The 22,076-nt window shown below is 40.6% G+C and overlaps 1 long non-coding RNA gene across 3 annotated transcripts in view; it reads right to left on the reverse strand.

Annotated features, from left to right (window-relative positions):
* The window catches only part of LOC148346132 (uncharacterized), a 95,740-nt gene extending 92,739 nt beyond the window's left edge, over positions 1-3,001 (reverse strand). For all 3 annotated transcript variants that reach the window (XR_015848240.1, XR_015848239.1, XR_015848241.1), the window contains exon 1: positions 2,858-3,001. This is a non-coding gene — a long non-coding RNA (uncharacterized LOC148346132). The remainder of the gene's footprint in view (positions 1-2,857) is intronic.
* Between the last annotated feature and the right edge of the window lie 19,075 nt (positions 3,002-22,076).

Here is a 22,076-nt window from a genome sequence, read left to right on the forward strand (position 1 = left end):
GCTAAAATCAATCAAGCAGTCCGATTAAGAAGAAAACAGAGTTCCTGCACGTAGACCTTAGTTTGCGAGTGTATTGCTAGCGTGTTTTTGAATAAGGGTGCGTGGGACGACGTCTAAATGATAAAGCCTCTTTCCCACACTGGGGAGGACGACTTAGATGATGAGGAAGATGAGAACGGTTTGCCGGAATTTCTACAAGTACTGTATATTTTTTTTAACAGATCTGTTACCTGTGTTGCGAGCGTGTTCCTAGTAGCGTTTTGCTACCCTTCACAGGCACGGTTTGGAATGAAAGTTATAATTTTATTATTAAAGCTTTGAAAACTCTCTCTGTGTACCGTCTTTCTTTGTAAATATGTGTAACCATGTATAATATGTGATGCAACTGTATATTTTTGTAATGTATTTATTTTAGAGACTTATTCTGTTATGTTTTCCACGGACGAATCAAAAAGAAGGGGCGAAAACCACGGAGGCTGATGGGAAGTGGAGTAAAGGTGAGACGTGTTTGTGGATGCAGCGGACAATAGTGGATATATATTTTTTCCACCCTTACCTTTGGAAATATACATTCTTTTTCCTTGGATTATTATCAACGGTACCCAGACTCTGCAGGTCTGCATCAAACCTTAAGTACCGTTATAATTTTCCGTTCACTTTGCCGCCTGTGGATTTTGCACTGTGTACTTTAGATTCAGTTGCAATCGCGGGACTCAAAGTCGGGTTTGAATCAATTTTGTGATTGTTTTACATGTTTTAATGTGGGCGCATGCGGCTTATGTAAAGGTGCGGCTTGTGGAAGTACAAAAACGTTTATTCCCTTAAAATGTGGCAGGTGCGGCTTATAATCAGGTGCGCTCTATAGTCCGGAATTTACGGTATTTTAAACTTAACTCTATCTTTATAGAGTATATTATTTTATGAAATGTTTTTTTTTAGTACAGAACAATACAGCTTACTTATACAAGCCTTAAACCTACTTATATAAACCTTGGACATACAAAATATAGCACTGAAGCAACTTATAAACAAATTCAACTTACGAACAATCGTCCGGAACCTATCGCGTTCGTGAGTAGTGCTCATATTTTTCTACACATTAGGCAAAATATACAGTTTTTTGTGTGCTTGGTTAGGGTGGTGATGGCCCAGGGGAAGAGGATACATAATTTTAGAATTAAAAAATATACATATATTGCCAACTTCCACGTTAGATTTTTTAGCTAATTTTCTTATAAGTGTAATTTCAATTGAAAAAATTCTAAAGATATAGTAAAATCAGCAAACAGAGGTCTCATTCCATCAATATTTATTTCAGTGATGTAGAAAATAACTTCTAACGAACCCTTCAGCAAAATATATAAATATTATAGCGTACCACAGATTCAGACTATCACTATCGCTGTCTTTTTTTTTTGCAGATAAAATGGTCTTGAGAAAAGATGCAAATTGCAGAAGGGCGTTCAAGGGCACATCAGACCTTGACAACCATTCATGAATCAATAATCCTTGTCAGATGAAATAGCAAGATAAAGTCTTGTCTCGCCTCCGAAGTCATTTGTGTTGACTGGCCCATTTTTTAGAAATAATTCAAAATAGGAATTTTAGAGTTGGATTAAAGCAACATTCTGTAATATTTGCCCATTAGATATTGATGGTGTTGTGGAAAAAAAAGGAAAACAAGTGCAAAAAAAATCACAAACGACAGCGACTTGAAGTGACCAAAACACAATGTTATTTTCCCTCACTTGTTTGGTTAGCGCGTGTGCGGCACAGTTCTAAGGTCATGAGATCGAACCTTCCTGTGTGGAGTTTGCATGTTCTCCCCTTGCTTGCGTGGGTTTCTTCCCACATTCCAAAAATATACATGACAGGTTAATTGGCCAGTCCAAATTGTCCCTAGTGAATGGTCTGTCCCTATATTCTCAGTGACTGGCTGGCAACCGGTTCAGGGTGTCCCCTGCCCACTGCCCGAAAATAGCTGGGATGGGCTACAGCACCCCGCGACCCTGCTGAGGATAAGCCGTGCAGATAATGGATGGATGTTTGGCTAGACTTTGTGACGGAAGTAGAAAAACAAGAAAAAAATAAGGAAAGCCTTCACTCTGAAAATGCTGGTCTACTAACTAGTGATCCCAAGAGCCAAGAAGAAATCCGCAGGTTCGAGAGTGTTCCCTATTCAGGCCCCGGTGTTATGGAATCCTCTGCCCTCTGAGATTCTACCTGAGACCTCAGTGGAAGTGTTTAGAGCTAGGCTTAAAACACACTTATATTCCATAACTTATGAATTACTTATATTTCATGTTGACACTATTTGTGTATTATTTGTTATTGCAACATCCACTGCAGGTGCGGTCCCTTCTCAAGGTTTCTTCATTTTCCTCATGTTGAGGTTTTTGAGTTTTTCCTTGCCCTCATGTCGGTTTTAGAACAGGGGATGGTGTCATAATAGTCTGTGGTTTGCAATAATCTGTGGTCTGTGCAGCCCCTTGAGACGCCTTGTGATTAAATAAACAGGTTCACAAATAAACAGGACTTGACTTGACTTGACTTGACTTGATTTTATTTAATATTCTGAGCTTCAGTGTAGCAAAGTTTGCAATTTAAGTTTATGAGACTCATTACCTCTAGTTTGAAGCTAAAATTAAAACACAACAGCTATACTTGACATATTTTCCCATTTAAACTTCTAAAACTAAAATACTCATACTTGTACTGTTAATTCTGAAAGCTTTCGTTTATAAGTATTAATAGCTTGGCATATATTTAATTAAGCCACGTGGTCATTACGAAATGACACTGAATTCACTGGAATACGTAATACAATACAATATACAAATATACTAAACAAATTTACCTCATCATTCGACGTCGGCCCGTCGAAAAATATAAAATAAACTATTATAGAGGAATCTGATATAAATGAAAATGGATAAAATGAACAAAACGAACCCAAACTTGTGTGCATAGAGAATAAACAAATCAGTAACGCTGGCTAAACCACCTGTTGACGTCAGAACTACACGGAAAAAAAATGACACTTGCGCTGCTAAATGATACGTCGGTTAGAACGCCATCTTGGAGGTGCCGGTTTCATCAAACCTACAGTTTAAGGTTTACATTTAAGGTTTTAAGATTTACAATAAGGATGTAAATTCAAATTAACATATATTATGGATTTTAATAAATTTTTATAAGCACTGGCGCCAAAACTTGTATTAATTGCAGGACTAATTGTATATTGAATAAATTTCACGTCAAAAAGGACTCCATATTGGATGTGCTAGTCACGTCGAACCTACTTCATATACATTCCAAAACGGGTTTGAAGCTTTAAATTACGAATATAACAATATTGTTTATATTATTTAAATAAAGATTAATCAATTTAAGTGATACGTCTTAAAATTTTACACTATGACTATTGCTTTTCATCCAAAATATTAGTGGCCTTTACTTTCTATACGGAAGTGACGCTCGAAAAAAAACATCTATTTATATTTTGACTGATTAATATAGAAATGTGTTTTTATTTACTAGCTTTACTACTCCCATTACTTTACCATTTACTATCATAGTAACCCAAATAAGAACAACTTTGAATATTTAATGAATTTGAGCATGCCAATTAAAACCTTTTTTTAACTTACAAAAACTTTTAAAACGTATCTCCTTCTTTGAATTAAAGTCATTATACGATTATTTTTAATTGATGATTATTAAGAGAAATTAATGGGTTGGAAAATCCAAAGTTTTATTTTGTGCAAAGTTGTAATTGACGCATTTTGCTTTTGTAGAATTGGTCTTTTATTAATTGCATTTTAATTTGCACTCTGTAAAATACTTTGGATTGATCTAATCTAATCTAAACTACTTCATAAATCCTGATTTGTTTGTGTGTGTTTGTATATGACCCATACGCTCCAAAACCGCTCAACTAATTTTGGTGAAAATTAACATAATTCCACTTTAGGCCTCCTTGAGTTTCTTTAACTAGGTTTCGTGTCAAGGTACCCCCATATAAATACCAATAAAATCGATAAACATTTGCTTTTGTGTGGTCTGGTTTTGTAAGATTTCTAAAGCCTGCTGGCGGCTAATTTGGATAAAGCAGCTACCAGCCACCGTCCACTTCAAGCAGCCGAATCCAATCTTCCATTGGCCATTTAACTTGTGTAGTAACTTGTTAAAAAAATGACATTGAAATGTCAGTAAGAATCGGCATAGATAGGCACAGTTGGGGGGCAGCAAGACGGGGCCAAGATAATTAGGGTGAGGTGTGTTTTACATGATTCGCCGAGGAAAACAATGAAGACAACAGATGTTCTTGTGTGTATTTGTGTGCGTGTTATGGCCACCTGTCCGGTCCCCATGGCAACGTTATTGTACAGCATCACCTGAGTGCCCACGATGCGTCGAGATTAGCCGTGTGGATGAAATGATTCATTTTCCCCGGGATGCTCAGCCATCAATAGTTCTCATTGATGCTGCTATTTTGCTTCAGCAATGCCATTGAGGCGCACAACGCTGATACTGATTCCCTGGGAAAAGTTATTGTGCTTCCTATCATACGAGCCTTTGAAAGGGATGATACATTCAGTCAGGGGGGACTTTAGGTTCAGAGCTTTGTAGGTGCTGAGCACCCAACGTGTCTGGCTAGTCAATATTTTATTTTTTCCTTAAAGTGATTCAGGATCATTCACTACTGTTCAGGAGTGTCACTTCCCATTTGTGAACATTACATTACACGAAAGGAAGAGTGAAACTGGCTCCTTTTTAAACATAAGACTTTTTAATCAGAGGTTAGACATGTGACAACCTGTATCCCCTGCAATTGTTCTGTTTTACATTGGCTTGCGAAACTATTTGGCCCCCTTGAACTTTGTGACCTTTTGCCACATTTCAGATTTCAAACATAAAGATATAAAACTGTCATTTCTTGTGAAGCCTCAACAATAAATGGGACACAATCATGAAGTGGAACACACTTTATTGGATATTTTAAATTCTTTTAACAAATAAAAAAACAAAAAAGTAGGTGTGCAAAATTATTCGGCCCTTTTACTTTCAGTGCAGCAAACTCTGTCCAGAAGTTCAGTGACGATCTCTGAATGATTCAATGTTGATATAAATGACTAACAATGATAAATGGAATCCACCTGTGTGTAATCAAGTCTCTGTATAAATGCACCTGCACTTTGATAGTTTCAGAGGTCTGTTTAAAGCGCAGAGAGCATCACGAAGAACGAGGATACTGTTCTGGAGAAGTTTAAAACTGGATTTGGATACAAAAAGATTTAAACATACCAAGGAGAACTGTGCAAGCAATAATATTGAAATGGAAGGAGTATCAGACCACTGCAAATCTACCAAGATCGGGTCGTCCCCCCAAACTTTCAGCTCATACAAGGAGAAAACTGATAAGAGGGCCAAATAGTTTCGCAATTGTGCTGTTTTATAATATAGTGTATTTTATGTATGTTTTTTTTTCATAATTTTTTTTCCTGTCCTTTCGGGATGAGTCAGGGGACCAACACCTGGACTTGAAGAATGTTACTTCTGCATCGACAAAATGGCTGGGATGGAAAGCTGCATTGTCGATATCTTGGACCTCTCCAACAATTTGACACGTTACCCTTGTTATTGGGCGGCAGTAGCTCAGGAGGTAGAGCGCTCGTCTTGGGATCAAGGGATCCCGGTTCGAATCCCGGCTCGTCCGTGTTACATGTCGAAGTGTCCTTGGGTAAGACACCGAACCCTTAATACCTCCAATAAGCAGGTTAGCACCTAACATGGCTGCAAGGCCGCTATTGGGAAATGTGGAGCACATTGTAAAGTGCTTTGGGAAGTCATTAAATTGAAAAGCGTTATATAAGATGCAGATCATTTCATTTCATTTCATTTACCTCTGAAAAGTGATGGGTCCCAGGGACTCGCATGCTCAAAAATCTATGGGTCCTAACAGAACAAAATTAAGTGTTATCGAGGTTGAAATTGTAAATCGGCGACAAATATATAATATAAATCTATATATTCATTCAGTTTTTATCATCACAGTTTATTGGTAATACAAATCAGTTATCACTTCAAGATTTTTCAGTTCACAACAATATTTTACATTATACAAAATAATATTGCTGAAATAATTATATTAATTTATATTCTTTTGTTTATTTTCTTTTGTCAAATCGTTCGCTTCAACACACGTGTTTTCCTTGTCTCCGCGATCTTCCGAAGAATTTCTCCGCCGTTTTTTCGTGCCAGAATTATTGCCGTTGTTATCACTTTCTGCATTATGTTTCGACTTATTACTGACACTGAAGAAATTACCAATTTTGTGTTGATTTTCACCTAATACTAACTGTTTTTTCCGAGGCATACTCATACCTGTCAAGCTCCAGGGCTCCATGCCCTTACAAACTGTCGTATTTTCCCTTACAAAATACAAAAAAATCTTACACCATATTTTTTTTTCAAACGTGTTTATTTATGTAGTTGATTATGTTGTATTGTACATGTGTTTCCTTATATCATATATATTGTTAATGAACATTTGGTTGCTCGACATGAATGAGGTTATAAAAAAAAAAGTTCAAAAATTAAGTATCTTGGACGTTCACTGCAGAATGAAAAATACATGCAAATATAATTAAGTAGAATAATACATTTTCTTATTCAAATTATTAATTCATTTTCTGCATTAAATTATTGTTGGTAAAATACTGATTAAAGGGATCACCTCAAACCTGTCTTTTTCATTTTCTCCTTTTATACTTCCTTTTTTTTTTTACTTCTTTATACAACATAAGAATTCGTAATATAATGCATCAAAGCAAGTGAGCCATTTGAGAACCGGCTCTCCTTGATGATTTGAGCCGAAAAAGCCGGTTCTCTAAAAGGAGACGGACTTTTCGTTTGACTTGATTGATTTGCCGTTTTCGTGATAGTCGGTGTTTACCGGATGGTGCCCACGATTGACAAATTTGCGTTTTTTTTGTACGTCGTACACGTCTTAAAATGCATAATAAACGTACTTTGTACGGCGAAAACGTACAGGTTGACAGGTATGCATACTTAACCTTCCCTCGCCGACAACCACCACAACAATGACGTCATCTCGAAGCAACGAGATCTTGTTTGCCGAGATTGGCGTGCAGACGAAAACTCGAACCGCAAGACCAAAACAACAATGGCGGATCTGCCTGACGAAAAGTTTGGAGTGCGGTAAATCTTTGTTTAAAAAAAAAAAAAAAGTAATCGGGTAATAATGACAATTTTGGGTCAAAAAAGTTGCGTCCTGGGGATGCACGTTGATATGATACTATGCGTCCCCAGCAAAAATGATGCGTCTAGGATGCAGGGACGCGGGCAAACGAGAACACTGCTAATGTGGACCCTTCTCAAGGTTTCTTTTTTTCCCCATGCTAAGATTTTTGAGTTTATCCTTGTGTAACGACCCTCAATCATGCGCGACACAAGGGTTCACAGTTACTCGATTTATTGCCTGCATTTCGTAAACAAAACACTACAAAGTAGTCAGGGTGTCTGTGCACGACTGCATACATCTAACACATTAATAGAAACAAAAATACAAAAACGGGACATCACACAACATGTCGCACATCGTGGCGTGGTTGCATTGAAACATGTTGCATCACGGTAATCATCGTTTACTTTTTAATGCATCATTTAGCACAACTTATATACATTTAGATACAAAAATAGTTTGTGAAAGCAGCTCCAATATTTAGCAAAATATGAATTTTTACCCAAACTGATGTTGGGCACAGCTTACCTTCAACATGAGGTGATATAGCTGAAGGTACGGCAAGCGCAGAAGCCCATAAAGTCCCAAAAGAAAAAGACAGTCGCACACGCCCATGCCTTCACAAATGAATGCGGTTTTAACAGTAATGCAACAAAAACACAGATTTTGTGAGAATTCAAAAAAAACTCAAGACAATCAAATTTTAACTCTGTTACACTTGCCCGCATGCCAGTTTCAGATCAGGGAATCGTGTAATAGTGGCGTGTGCAGTCATTTGAGATATTTTGTGATTAAGGGCTATACAAATAAATGTGAATTGACTTAAATGTAGGCAGCACGGCGGTGCAGTGGTTAGCGCGTGTGCGGCACAGTTCATGTCATGGGAACCTCCTGCGTGGGTTCAAATCCAGCTCCAGACTTCCTGTGCGGAGTTTGTATGTTCTCCACGTGCTTGCGTGGGTTTCCTCCGGGCACTCCGGTTTCCTCCCACATTCCAAAAACATGCATGTCAGGTGAATTGGCCGGTCCAAATTGTCCCTAGGTGTGAATGAGCGAGTGAGTTGTCTGTCCCCGTGTGCCCTGTGATTGGCTGGCAACCAGTTCAGGGTGCCCCCTGCCCACTGCTCCAGCCCCCCCGCGACCCTAATGAGGATAAGCGGTACGGCTAATGAGATGAGATCAAATGAGATGACTTAAATGTAATAGTTGTTATCAAAAGCCTTTACAAGTATCTAATGTCTTAAAATAAGGCTTGTCTCTAACTAATCTCGATGCCTGATCTTGATAGTTAACCGTTCCATTACTTTGAAGGCTATTTTGATATGTTTTTATAAGACACCTGGGAACTGAAGGAAATGAAATGCATCCAAATTCTCTTTCAAATATCTACTCGAATCAATGTTGACAACCCACTTCACTCCGTAGAATTAAAAGCTCTTTTCTTTTAATGTCATCATCCATCATTTTTTTTCTTTTTGGTGATTGTAACGAGGCCTATTATGAGATGTGATGGGTGGTAAAATGAACCAAGAGCAAATCATTGTCAAGAGTTATGGTCTATTTAATCCGCCAACACTGATGTGTCAAAAGGAGACGTTTTACGACGGCGCCCAAGAGAGGAAAAATAAAGACGTGACGGGTTTTTCTTTTCGCGACATGGCCTGTTTGAGGGATTATCTCCAGGTGGAAATTCACGTTTCTTCTGGTGCTTGAGTGACAGTGTGAAGGGAAGAAAATGACTCGTGAACCAGAGGAAACACGGTACCCAACAAAAGACGATCCGGGGTTTCGCCGCTTGACGCGTTTTGTTGCTGTCGTTTTGGTGATTTGTTTAAAATTTCGTCTTGTCAAGTGTGCTTTTAAGGGGTGGAGCAAGGTTTAGACAGCTGTGATAGTGTTCACATTTGTTGAGCATGTGGAAAAAAATCCATTGGGAAGAAAAAGGAATAGAAAGAGTAGTGTTGTGATATCGAGATGTGTCACAGTTTACTTTTCGTGGTTCCGCTATTTGGCAGATTTTCATCGTGATTCTGTTCTGCATTTTTATTGACTCAACAGTCGCCCTGCGCTTTTTTTCTGCCTGTGTCTGTGTATGTGTCAACTATGTTTGCATATGTATCCGTCACGAGCAGAACGGAATTAGGACCCAGATGCGTAACGTCAACTACAAGTTTATTGAGATAAAGAGGTAAGACAGCGCCCGCGATCCGTGTTCTGAATGCGGAAGTGGATCTTCCGGAGCGGGAGATCGTGATGTCGAAGACGGAAAAAACAGGTCGATAGCCAGGACAGGAGAGAAAAACATGGTCGGGATCATAAAAGGGTCGTAAGCCGGGACGGAGAGCAAAACGTGGTTGGGGTCAAAAAACAGGTCGTAACCGGAGACAAACAGGGAAATCAGGAACAGACAGGCAGGAAACAAATGCAAAAAGCAGGACTGACGGGAGTCACAGTCAAAGTGCTTGCCTTGTAGAAACAAAGGTTCGCTGACGGACTAACAACAGGCGAGTGATAGGACTGAGCTTAAGTAGGATGAGGAACCAATCAGGAAGCCCGCAGCGGCTGGCCCCAAACGAACGGGCACAGGTGAAACTAATCAATCATCATGACAGTATTCTATGCTGTCATTTGACTAATCTGCTACCTAGCAATTTTATGAGCTACAGTATTTTTCTTTACATGTGCACTTGTTGTAAAAAATGTACAATGTATGTTCAATTATAATTGTTGAATAATTGATGAAAAAAATATATGGTTTGATATAAATTGTAAACATACGTAAGAGCAAGGGCAGCACGGCGGCGCAGTGGTTAGCGCATGTGCGGCACAGTTAATGTCATGGGAACCTCCTGCGTGGGTTCAAATTCAGCTCCAGACTTCCTGTGCGGAGTTTGTATGTTCTCCCCGTGCTTGCGTGGGTTTCCTCCGGGCACTCCGGTTTCCTCCCACATTCCAAAAACATGCATTCCAGGTTAATTGGCCGGTCTAAATTGTCCCTAGGTGTGAATGAGTGAGTGAGTTGTCTGTCCCTGTGTGCCCTGTGATTGGCTGGCAACCAGTTCAGGGTGTCCACTGCCCACTGCCCACTGCCCGATGAATGCTGGGATGGGCTCCAGCACCCCCGCGACCCTACTGAGGATAAGCGGTGCAGCTAATGAGATGAGATGAGACGTAAGAGCAAGGTTCCTATTGTCATGAGCTCTCTCTCTACTGGTAACCAGCACCAATCACCCCCCTGCTCTGTCACTCCACTCTGATTTGTTCCACCTTTCTGTTCTCGTTTACCAGCCGCTGTTCTGAATTCCCTGGCAATCAAGCTCTGTATTTAAAGCCCTGCCTTACAGCCTATCTTTGTCAGATCGTCAGCAAAGTCTACACCCGTAACCTGTTTGTCTGCGCTTCTGACTCTAGACCTGGACCTGTTTTACCCTTCTGCCTTCTCTTCTGCCCCGGTCTTCCAGAATCGTATTTTAACTACTCCAAGACCTGCCATACCAACCTTGTTACTCGGGTTCCTCTTCGTTACATCTTTTAAGCCATCTTCCTTAAAGCTAGTCCCAAATCTCCATTTTAAGATTTCTCTTCACTCCAAGACCCTCGCTCCCGTTTTCCCCATCCCTAAATAAACGTTCTTAACGTGACGCAATTGTGGTCCTCGTCTGTCTGATCCGTGACACCTATGGCTTATGGCAAGTTGAATTAAAGATTTTTAACTCTTTTAAAAACATATTTAAGACCAAAAACACAATTGAAACAAACAAAAATGTATTTGTACAGTCCTTAATCACAAAGAGTCTCAAAGGGCTGCACAGACCACTGACTATTATGACACCATCCCTTCTTCTAAAACCTACATGGGGGCAGGGAAAAACTCAAAAACCTCAACATGAGGAAAATGAAGAAACCTTGAGAAGGGACTGCACATGAGGTAATCCCCCTTCCAGGTTGACCAGGCTGCAACGGATGTTGCCATAACAAATAATACACAGATATTGTCATCATGAAATATAGATCATTCATAAGCTATAGAATAGAATAGAAGTGTGTTTTGGGCCTACACCTAAACAGTTCCACTGAGATTGCTGATCAAATCACAGGGGGCAGAGTTTTCCACAATATCGGGGCCCGAATGGAGAACGCTCTCGAACCTGCGGTTCTCTTCTTGAATCTTGGGATCACTAGTAGAGCAGCATTTTCAGAGCGCAAACTCCAGACAGGAACATAGCGGGAAATTAAGTCTGAAAGATATGAGGGAGCAGGTCCATTCATAGGTAATATGTGGTCCTTTGTTCGAGACCGGGTGGAAACATATGTTGGCCTGGAGAGGAATGAGCTCCACCAGGCTGTACATGCCCAAGACACACTACAGAAAATGGTGCCCCTACAACCCTAGTGGTTAAGGGAGTCAACCAACCAAGCATTATGAAAAATTGTTCAGTAAATCCAATACAGTGACGACACAGTTCCCATCCGAGCCAGCGATATTAAACACCACTAGTTAGAGAGCAAAAAAATGAGACTTCAACAATGGTTCTCCAGGTAAAATTTACAGTATGGGACATAGGCAGACAAGATAAAAATCTAAATTAATCCAGATTTGAAAGAACGGGACAAGGATGGTAAATAAAAATAGATAGATAGATAGATAGATAGATAGATAGATAGATACTTTATTCATCCCCGAAGGGAAATTCACATTTCCAGCAGCATCCCTGAGCTGAGAACAGTACAATAATAAAGCCAAAAGAATACAATATACAAATACCCAGTGTGACGTGCAAATGCCCACTGTAGCGTGTTATATAGAGTAACTAAATAGTGCTACACAGAATACATATTGCAGTAAGATTTGGTAATATCCAATGTAGGTGGTGTGGTTTAATGTGGGCCTTTACTCTGCCGGGTGGAGTTAAAGAGCCTCATGGCATGAGGAAGAAAAGATCTCTTCAGTCTGTCCTTAGTACAAGACAGTGACAGCAGTCTGTCGCTGAAACTGCTTTTCTGTCTGGAGATAATGCTGTGTAGTGGATGCGATGGATTGTCCATGATTGACCTCAGCTTTTTCAGTGCTCGTCTCTCAGCTACTGTTGTTAGGCTGTCCAGCTCTTTGCCCACAACAGAGCTCGCTTTCCTAGCCAGTTTATTGAGACGAGAGGCATCCTTCTTCTTGACGCTGCCTCCCCAACACGCTGCCGCATAGAAGAGGGCGCTTGCCACTACTGTCTCATAGAATATTTTCAGGAGCTTTTTGCAGATGTTGAAGGAGGCCAGCCTTCTGAGGAAGTAAAGTCGGCTTTGCCCTTTCCTACATAGAGCTTCTGTGTTGGCAGTCCAGTCCAGTTTGTTGTCCAGCTGCACACCCAGGTATTTGTAGGTCTGGACAAATTCTACACATTCTCCCTTGATGGTTACAGGAACATGTTGGGTTGCTATCTATTTGATAATCCGAGTAAAGGTCCAGCCACACGCACACGCACACACAGACATAACAGATACTATCTGTTGTAGTCTCCTCTTTCCCGTCCTTAAATTGATTTTTTCAATCACTAACAGAAATTTGTACCCGCTGCTGCCAGATTTGTTGTCCTTTTCTGCTACTGCGAAAAAAATCAAAGTACCAGAGGAGTACAAAGTTATATCCAGCGTGACATCCGATAATCACATTACTCCTCCCTTGTTGCTGTTTCTCAGTTGCTCGACAGTAAAAAAGTATCCGTCCGTTTTTGGACCGATGTTGATTGTAACAATGCGAATGGTCGGTTAAATAATTTAAAAGACGGCATCTTTTTTAAACAGGGGGTGTTTTTTGGACTTTGTTCATTTTAACCTGTTTAGAAGAACAAATTTATCCACAAAGCAAATATTGCCATATGCTTCATCCATCCATTACTTGCACCCCTTATCCTTTGTAGGGTCGTGGGGTGATGGAGCCCATACCAACTGGGCAGTGGGCAGTGGACACCCTGAACTGGTTGCCAGCTAGTCGCAGGGCACAAAGGGAAAGACAATTCGCTCACTCATTCACACCTAGGGACAATTTGGACCGGCCAATTAATCTGACATGCATGTTTTTGGAATGTGGGAGGAAACCGGAGTGCCCAGAGGAAACCCACGCAAGCACGGGGAAAACCTCCAAACTCCACACAGGAAGGTTCGATCTCATGACCTCAAAACCGTGCCGCACACGCGCTTACCACTGCGCCACCGTGCTGCCCATGCTTCACCTCAGATTCCACGATTGATTTGAATTGAACTGTCTTTACTTTAATTTCATAACAATGGTTTAAAACATTGTACGCAACAAGATTAGACATGGAACTCCAAGGTAAGACTGGGAAAAAAGAGAAAAGACTATCAGTGTAAAGGGAATAAAAACATATATTTACAACTGAGTGCATAGATTTGCCCAAGTTATAATTTGTTGGCCTGGAGAGGGATGGGCACCACCAGGCTGTACTTGCTCAAGACACACTTTCAGGAAATGGTGCCCCTACGACCCTAGTGGTAAAGGGATCCAACCAATCAACCAACCATAATAATAGTGCAATGTTTATAAATGAAAAACAACAGTGCATCACAGTGCAATATTATTTAGAAGCAACAAAACAAAAACAGAAACATTTCAAAGCATATATTTTAAGTTTTCTGTAACATTTCGCAGCAACAAAAAAAGGAAAAACCAGAAATAATTAGCAAGATATGTTTTCTGTCACAGACCAGAACGGACACAGGACTCGATTGCATGCGTTTCTCAGATTTTATTGAAAGAGAGTGAGATTTTAGGCTTGCTTGATTGCTTGATCCGAGAACTGGCAGAGAGCGGGATCGAGCAAGGCGGGGGTGACACTTCCGTGTCGGAAGAAGGCAGGCGGGAATGGCACGTCGTTTGACCAGGGCTGGAGATCAGAGGCGATGTCGAGTTCAGAAAAGTGATCGTAGGCAGGCGGCAGGCAGAACAGGCGTAGTCAGGTTCAAAAATGGGTTGAAAACGGGGATCAGGCAGAAAACAGGTTTAACAGGGACGGAGTCGGACGAAAACGCTCACTGAGTGAAAACACAACAGCTCGCAAACGATCTGACAAAGTTTGAACAGAAGACAGAGGCTTAAGAAAGATGTGGCCACCATTCAGCTTGTCCGGGCTGTTGGCGCCAATCAAGCTGCCACAGGTGTTCCAAATAGGGCAATCATGACAGTTTTCACAGTTTTGACCGCCCGTTTAGCGTGTTGATTGCCCTGGCGAAAAATAAATGTTGGAGTACTCGTGCATGACTCCTGAGGTACACCACATATCTCATATCACATATACAGTATATGTGTTGTGACTACTATTAAAATCTTTCTATCGAACTGCCTAACTCACAGTTTCTGTTGGATTAGCCTGAGTGGAATCATGAGTGATCTTTGTCTGTGCACTGCTTCATAAAATATACAATTTTTTTACTTTATTAGGATATGAATGATTTATATTTTTTTAAGTCGCTTTGACATAGGATGACTTTGCATTGTTGCTTCAAAGTGGATACTTTGCTGCAGTTATCTCACTGAGAAAGACATTCATAGTTGAATACTTCGAGAAAAAAAGGACAAAATGCATTAAAAGGAGGTTTATTAAATAAAAGGGTTCAAATGATAAAATTGTGTTTGTTGTATGGGAAATCAAGTGCAAACCCGTTCCATTAAATCAGCCGCGGCAGAGTGCGGATAATGCGTTTGGTGAGGGTCTCCGCGGTTGAACGATTCATCAAATAAAAATAACCTTTCACCCAACCTTTTATAAGTGTGTTGTGCGGGACTCTGTGATGACACACATATGGTAAAAACATAGCATGTACACTAACCTTCAAGATGATTTATGAGTTACGCACTATGCTGTGAACGCAAACCGTGAGAATTCACATTTTCATGCTCGCTTCGTTTAAAGTCGAACAAACTTGTCGTCTTTGACCTTTGCGCGGAAACGATGTGGTGGAAAAACAAAAATTGCTCAGTCAAAAAAAATATACATTAAAAAAAGCTTTTTTTAAGCTTTTGGAAGGAATATGGTAGGACGCGGGTGACAAACTAATTTGAGCTCGGGGGCCACATAGTATCTAAAAATAAATCACGTGGGGGTGGAGTAGTGGATTATAGAGATAAAAAAGGAAAGATAAAAAGAGAGGGAGAAACACAGAAAAACAGCAAATAATAAGAAAAGACAGAGAGAGAAATAGACGAAGAGAAAACGAAAGAGAAATAGACTAAGATAAGGAAAAAGATCAATAGACAAAGAGAAAGAGATAAATAGAGACAGGGAAAGAAAGAGAGGTGAAGAGAGACGAAGATAGAAAAGTAGAAAAACATAAAGACAAAGAAAAAGGGATGAATGGAGACAGAGAAAGAAAGAGGGATTAATAGAGACAGAGAGAATAAGAGAGAGAGAGAGAGAAAGAGAGAGAGAAAGAGAAAACGCACGCACAAAATAACAGAAAGAATGTAAGGGAGGGAGGAGAGAACGAACGAACTAACGAAGAAAGGAAGGAAGGAAGGAAGGAAGGAAGGAAGAAAGAAAGAAAGAAAGAAAGAAAGAAAGAAAGAAAGAAAGAAAGAAAGAAAGAAAGAAAGAAAGAAAGAAAGAAAGAAAGAAAGAAAGAAAGAAAGAAAGAAAGAAAGAAAGAAAGAAAGAGAGCAATAGAAATAAATGAAAAAAAGAGTGAAAGCGCAACCAGTGAAATATGCGATTTGAATGTTTGATATAATTACGTTATGAATTCATTATAAAAGGAATATTAGAAGTATTGAAGATGCTTAATACATCAATGATTTCTAGAAATCTGATTTCTTAGAAAATCACAATGGCCCATCACTGGTGGACTAATTTCAGAACCACTTTACGGGCTACTCATGTGATTTTAGGGGACTACCTGGTGGACGCGAGCACCACATTGTCAACCCCTGTTTTAAGGTATCGGTACTCACAGTACCAGTATCGACTGTGCTTTGGTGGCCATTTCAAAAGCAGGAACTAAAAATTAAATCTGAAGAAATAATAAATACACATTATTTCAGGGAATTTTCAGAAAATTATCAATGATTTCATCTATAATACGCATTTTTGTGCAAAGCAAATCCGAACTTCCGTCTTCTTCATGGTTACGGCACAAGCAAACAATAACTCCACTTTGTTGCCCGGCTGACTTTCATCCGCCTCTCAGTATCCATTGTGAGCATTTCCGTCCGAGGCCCTTGGCAATTCCCCATGAAAGTTTAATGCGCTAAAATGATGCAGAAACTCCTTGAGCCGAATGTAATGGCCTCTGCGGACTTGTCTCACTATTTATACCAATGAGTGAAAATGAATACAAATGTTCTAAGCTCACAAATAACACCACTTTGGTTGAAAAAAAATGCATTATTTCAGTGGAATATCATTTAATGCAGAGTTTGAGTTGCGTTAAAAAAAATAAAACGTGCTTTTCACGGGTACAATATATAAAATGGAAAGAAAGGGTGGCCAAACTTTTCAGAAAACGGGACGGATTTGGTGAGGTGAAAATGTGTGAGGGCCGACTATTAAGCCGGGCTTTCTTTTAACAGTCTTTAATATATTCACCCTACAGCAGGGGTATCCAAACTACGGCCTGCGGGACAACTGCGGCCCGCGGGTCAGTTTTTATTGGCCCGCAGCAAATTCTGAAAATATAGTTGAATATGGCGCTTGAGCTCAACTCTGTTGCATTACTCAGTTTTAACACTAGATGGAGCCAGTAAGGGAAAAGGTGCTTCTCCACCCATGCATTTGGGATTCCTTGAACTGGAAAACATTGGAATTGTGTTTTCTTTGCTTATCTAATGAACCTTTTTGTGATTCATTTGAACTGTCATTGAAATTCAAAGTGTATTACTGTGTAACTTATTCTGACACAAAAATAGATTGATTGTTAATTCTAAATCAGTGCAGATAAACATAAATGTTGCTACTAAAAATAGGTTAACAACGAAATTAAAGTAGATGACCGGCTATCATACTGAAATATAAATAAAACATCCATCCATCCATCCATTATCTGCACCGCTTATCTTCAGTAAGATCGCGGAATGATGGAGCCCATCCCAGCTGTCTTCGGGCAGTGGGCTGGGGACACCCTGAACTGGTTGCCAGCCAGTCGCAGGGCACATAGGGACAGACAGGTTTGCAGTGCTTGGCGATCAGCATCAAGACCTTGAAGCTCGCCTTTGTAGCATTTTCATTTGACTCGAAGTTTTTTTTAAAAACAGCTTCCGTTTTTTACGCCTTTTCACAGCGTTCGTTTCAAGTTCGGTCGTCGTAGTCAGCCTGTTTGGTCTGGCAGTGCAAATTTACCTGGAAGTTGTTTCGTATTTCAGTGAAAAAAGAGTCTAATTTTCACTTGTCCTGGAAGGGGCGGGCCTCACAGTCAACTTTCCTTTTTTTTATTTAACGTTGCCATGTCGGAAATGCGCTGGGCCGAAATTTTCACAGAAAGGCAAGGGTAAAGTGGCCAAAGGGTTACTGCCATCATCTGGTAAAATGTTTCATGTCATGTCATGTTAATTTTATGGCAGAGGCTGCAGGCTAGTAAAAATTTGATCACGGGCCGTAAGCGGCCCCCAGGCCGGACTTCTGGCATGCCCGATGTAAAGGTTTTTGTAATTAATTTTTCAAGCTGAAAGATAATAGAGACAGTTGGTGAAGCAGCAAGTGGTCATTTACTCAAGTATACCTTACTTCTGATAGTAATTTTCTGTTTCACCACTCTCAATGACAAGGGTGAGTACACCATTGATTTTCACAGTTTTTTTTAAACATCTTTTGCACTTGTATGACCATGGAGGGCAAGGTAAGTCGCTCTCGTACTTGGAGTGTGCTCCGAACGCAGAAGTGGATTTTCCGTGGCGAGCGATGGCGGTGTCAGGTACGGAAAAAGCGGGTCGGTAGCCGGGACAGCAGAGCAAAAACGTGGTCGGGATGGGAAGCGAGTCGTGAGCCAGAATAGGAGAGACAGTTACTGTTTGCCAGATAGGCTAAGGCAGTAAAGCGCTCATATTAGGATCAAGTGTCATGACCAGAACGGAGACAGGACCCACTCGCGAAACGGTTCCCACAGTTTAATTAGATAGATAGATAGATAGATAGATAGATAGATAGATAGATAGATAGATACTTTGTTCATCCCCGAAGGGAAATTCACATTTCCAGCAGCATCCCTGAGCTGAGAACAATCGAGAACAATCGAAAATAACACGGGAGCTGCTGGAGTGGCTGCCATTCGTGACGGCGCCGGAAGAAAAGATTCAATTTGAATCATTTACAAACAAACAAACAATTGAATGATGTACAAACAAACAAACAAAATATTCATGTTTCAATAAGTGGGAAGAAGGGAAAGGATTGCACACACGATCCGGTGATTGCTGGTTGCGGGAAGCAGGTCGCTCTGAACGCGGAAGTGGCACTTCCATGGCAAGCGATGGCGGTGTTGGGAGCGTAAAAAAACAGGTCAGTAGCCAGGATAGGAGATCAAAAACGTGGTCGGGATTTGAAACAAGTTGAAAGTCAGGAGAGGAGAGTAGACGTGGTCAAGATCAAAAACGGATCGTTATTCAGGACGGGAGAACAGACGAGGTCGAGATCAAACAGATCGTAGCGGGAGACAAACAGGAGCAAAAACACAGGACAGGTGAAAAAGGGCTTGCCGCGTAAAAATGGAGATTCGCAGACGGACCGACAAAAAGGGACTGACAGGACAGAGTTTAAATACTGACAGGAAGCCAATCTGTCAGTAAGCTGCAGCTGGCACCACACGGGTGGGGCCAATTGGGCGCAATGGCAACCGTGACACACATGGGCGCGGCAATTGGGTGCCATGGCAACCTTGACATCAAGTGGTCGCAGGTTCGATTCCCGGCTCCTCAGTGTTATATATCGAAGTGTCCTTGGGCAAGACACTGAATACCTAATGCCCCCGATAAGCAGGCAGGTGTCTTGCAAGTGTGAAGCACATTGTAAAGCGCTTTGGGAAGTATTCATTGACATGAAAAGCGCTATTTAAATGGAGACCATTTACATTTACATTTGTGAGTGATAAATACGCAAAAAACACAGAAATCAGGAAGCTGCAAATACCTTTTCACGGCACTCTGTGATTAAAAAAAACATTCTTTATCACAGGGGAAAGCTTGATTTTGTTCTCCTATTCATCCTGTATTTTCAGTAAATAATGTATATATTCACATAAAATAATGATATTTTAATTACAAATTTAGAAACCCAAACACTTTCACCAGTTTGTAAAAAAAAAACAAATTTAGCTTTTGTGCTCGCGCATAAAAAATGCATCACTGTTTGTGCCGCAGGGTGGGAAAAAAAATCAAGTTGTGGCGAATGCCGCAGCACGAGCGTGTAAATTATGCACGTGCGTGTTCACTTTCGTATGACATAATTCCCAGCCTCTCCTCTGCCAATGCCACAAAATGAAATCGCAAATGAAATATGCATGATAATGAACCTGTAATGAATCACGCAGTGTGTAATCAGAGGTGGGTAGTAACGGAGTACATGTACTCTGTTATATTTACTTGACTAAGTTTTAGGAAATTGTATGCTTCTAGGAGTGTTTTTAAATCCCTATACTTTTAATTTTACTTGAGTAAATTTCTGAAGAAAAAACAGTTCTTTTTACTACTCCGCCACATTAGGCAACATTGAAGTCGGTACTCCGTTTCTTAAAAAATCCCCTCCTCGTAAGTACTCGTCTGTCTGTCTCCGCTAAGGCGCATTCATTTGGACGCAGAACTACGCCAGGCTCTACTAAGCTTAACCAATCAAACGTAGCAGCCTTATCACGTGACCATATTCAACTTCAGTGGGGGAAATTTTGTTTACAGATCGAAAATACCGACTGTGAAAACATAGAAGAGGAGGAGCACCTCTGGCCTCACATCAAAAGCATGTTCCCCTTAAAAAGGGAGCGAAACACCAGCTACAGTATGCTATATGTCCTTTGTTCGAGTTTATGGGCTAGTTCTTGTTCTGCTTGCCGAGCGTTTTAAGTATCGGGGCTTTAAATGTGATACTTGGTGCTACGACTGCTTAATTCATTTACTGTACAGACGCTCCTCTTCTTACGACCATTCGACTTACGGAAAACGGTAGATATGAACGCATTTTTTTTTTGAGATGTCGAAAAATATCCGCACATTGCTGTCAGTTAGATTTTGTACTGTGTGCACATTTTTCCGAGTAGAGGACAGTACTGTACTTCATTCCGACGTGTGTCGCTGTGAGAGGTCACCCAACATTCACCACGAGGAAGAAATCTGGCTCCTACTTCCTAGTTCCTGTGTAATCATACTACTTGTACTGTTACTTTAGCACGCCAAGACGTTTTTTTTGTAAAATTTCTCGTGAATCCATTCAATAGGGTTGGTGTAAAATGTAAACAAGAGGCGAGCCGTTTCTTTTGAAATGAAAGTGGAATAAGAAAGCTTGATGCGGTTGAGAAAATGGATTGATCGCTTTTTTTCCGCCCACTTTTTACCACGGAGGAGGAAATAGCCTAAGTCTTGAAGCCCATCTTCCACAAGTAAGTTAAACTTCACTATATTTATCTTTATAGAGCATATCATTTTATGAAATGTTACTTACTAAACAGGTTACTTATACAAGCCTTACACATACCTCTATAAACAAAATATAGCACTGAAGCAACTTAAGAGCAAATTCAACTTACGAATGATCTCGTTCGTAAGAAGGGCAGCGTCTGTATTTGATTTACACTATTTTTATTTTATTGTTTATTAAAGCACTTGAATTTATGTTGATTATTTCAATCTACTTTTAAATTAAATGTATTTTTTTTTTTGCTAATTGGATGGACTTTGATCATTTAAGATCTGATTGGTTGTTTTAAAAAAAATCAATAAATATGACGTTGCTAGAGTTACTCTGTCATGATTACTGATGTGACTCAAATGTGCCCGCTCATTTGGGACCAACCACCGCGGGTTCTGATTGGATCCCTGTCCCGACTTAACCCAGTCCTGTCTGTCCCATGTTGTCAGTCCATCTGCGAACCTCAGTGCATACTAGGCAAGCCTTTTTCGACCCTGACTCCTACCGTCTACTCTCCTGTTCTGGCTTGCGACTCGTTTCCGACCCCGACCACGCCTTGCTCTCCCAGTCCCGGCTACCGACCAGTTTTTCCGTCCCCGACACCGCCATCGCTCGCTACGGGAAAACCACTTCCGTGTTCGGATCCCAGTCCGAATCCGAGAGCGACTTGCTTCCTGCGTCCAGCGAACACCGGATTGTGGGCGCAGCCCTTTCTCTTTCTTTCAATAAAACTTGTGGTAAATGTCACACAACTGGGTCTTGTTACTGTCCTGACATACTCAGTACTTGAGTAACTTGAGTACGTTTTTACTTTTACTTAAGGAGGTATTTGGATGACTACTTTTAGTTCTACTCTAGTTATATTATTCTGAAGTAACGGTACTTTTGCCTGAGTACATTTTTGGGCAACTCTTCCCTTCTCTGCGTGTAATGACACCAACTCTCCTGCACCCTTGTTGCTTTGTTTCTCAGGAATGCACAGGAAGTTGACAACAATGTTTTTTTAATGTTATTTTTGGCCCACGTGAATAATTCACCGCGCGTTCGTCTTCATTTTTATCAAATACCGTCGAAGTCGGCGTCAGACTCTCTCCAGCTTCCCTTCTCCGCCTTTTCCCGAGCACTCCCCGGAATATTGATATCGATGCCCCGTGTGAGGCTAACCCTGGATTCACTGCGACTCCTTCGGGGACGGCTTG

This window comes from Urocampus carinirostris, chromosome 20, assembly GCF_059441175.1.
Source record: "Urocampus carinirostris isolate Australia breed hairy pipefish chromosome 20, RoL_Ucar_1.0, whole genome shotgun sequence".
Classification (NCBI taxonomy): Eukaryota; Metazoa; Chordata; class Actinopteri; order Syngnathiformes; family Syngnathidae; genus Urocampus; species Urocampus carinirostris.